The following is a 1,868-nucleotide window of genomic DNA, read 5'->3' as shown; positions in this document are numbered from 1 at the left end:
TCCTAGTGCAAAATGCATCCTCCTATTTTTGGACACGAGGGGGCATTTTTGTGCTGAGAAGTAGCGCTAAATGCAGAATTACTCTTCTTGCACACTTCAAGCAGAATCTTGAGGAAATCTAAGGTAATTCTGCGTGATTGTGCTGCACTGAATTGCGCAAGTCACGCCCACCCCAAACTTTTCTTAGCCATTACTATCTTGAAATGAGTAATATTTGTATCTGTCTAAATAAAGTGCTATACTCTGTTGTCTAATTACTTTCCTATTTATGAATACGGTGTCACTATATACGGTACATTCCCTCCTAGTCACCAGTAAGATTGTAAAACCCCAAATCTTTGCCATGTAGAGGACTCTGCCCAGTACTTGCCGTCCTTCACGTGATAATGTATTAATACTAATGGTAGCTTTAGATAAAAGAATTTTAGGAAAAAATACCTTTATCTTAGTTGAACAAAAGAAAAAGAAAAAGTGTTTCCGCCCGGTCTCGAACCGGGGACCTTTCGCGTGTTAGGCGAACGTGATAACCACTACACTACGGAAACCCGTGACAAGCTCCGCCCTCATACCTGTACTCATTGCAGAACGCTGTGCAGCAGCGCGAAATGTTTGTGTAAAGATCTGTTTTTTCTCGTTGCTCTGCGAGAGAATCCTGAGCCTGCTCTTTCAATCTACATTCCCCTATTTCTTTAACCGGTAAGCACAGTTGTTTAGAGTTGTGTGTGTGGCAGATTTAAGGAAAACATGAACTACTTTAAGCATCAATTTCACCGCTCACGAGAGCTGTTGCCTGCCAATAAGACTTGTTTCCTCCTGCCCTCGCGACTTTTCTTATGTTACTGTTGCCGCTTATTAATCTTGTTGATACAGTCAGACTGTGTTCTACGTTTTTACACCTTATATTTTACTCTCATTTCTGCTCTTCTCATGGTTAACTTTACTGCCTGCAGAAAGTTTGGGCTTCGATTTACTTTCTTCGTGGAGGTGAGGTGGGGGGGGGGGTCTAAGAGGGAGAGCCTGGCTCCTTTATTAAAGCCCCTGCAGTAGCCGAGTCCTGAAAATATAATTTGGAATGTAATCATAGGAGAAACACGTAAAATATGATAAAACCGCTTACGTTTTTTTGAGTGCATTTCTTTAACCTATGGAAGCTTTGGCACGTCACATTATAGCACTGGACTTAGAGGTACCTATTAAAAGTAGTATTTTCTACACATGAACCCTTACTGAATGAACTAAGAGGCAAGAAAGTTATGTAAATACCGTACGTGTCCGATATTATTATAGAGCAACATTATAGTCTATTAAATCAAACACAATATGTTTTTGTGTACAACTACTATTCCCAACTCAATTTTTTGAATGTACTTTTGTGCATGATAATGAATAAGAAGGAGTTCTGGTCAAATTTTTTGTGCCTAAGATCACACAATTTAAGGGAAGCTGCGACTTATCCAGGTTTTCTTGTTCCACGTTGCATAAATCAGCTGCTAAATGGGCATCTCTCTTTCCTTTTTTATATTAACACTTTGTTGTTACCTTTTTGTGCATCTTTCCTGCAGTTTTTATATAGCACAAACTCGACCCAAGCAAAGCATCAGTTTAATTCCACATGGTCATGTGAGTGATTTGCCCAGGATCACAGGATGCTGAGGAGACCTAAGACTGGAACCTGGTTCCTCAGTTCCAAGGTCTGCAGCTTGTCTGGGATAGAAGGAGGCTGGCAGGTGAAGCCACTTGAAAGCTTGGCTCCTTATGGACTCGAGGTTCCAACAGGAGCTTGAGCTGAGACAGAGGCAGGCTGCAGGCTCGAGCCTGGCTCGAGCTTTCAGTGACTCACCCACTACTATTACCAAGCAATGGAGGTG

The 1,868-nt window shown here is 41.6% G+C and overlaps 1 non-coding gene across 1 annotated transcript; it reads right to left on the bottom strand.

The window, feature by feature from the left end:
* Positions 1 to 472: 472 nt before the first annotated feature.
* TRNAV-AAC (transfer RNA valine (anticodon AAC)) lies at positions 473 to 545 on the bottom strand. Its single transcript has one exon. It is a non-coding gene; the product is annotated as a tRNA-Val (tRNA).
* Positions 546 to 1,868: the final 1,323 nt, after the last annotated feature.

Source organism: Triturus cristatus, chromosome 4_1 (genome assembly GCF_964204655.1).
Source record: "Triturus cristatus chromosome 4_1, aTriCri1.1, whole genome shotgun sequence".
Lineage (NCBI taxonomy): Eukaryota > Metazoa > Chordata > Amphibia > Caudata > Salamandridae > Triturus > Triturus cristatus.
Note: the sequence above shows the minus strand (reverse complement) of the source record. Positions and strands in the feature narration are given on the sequence as shown.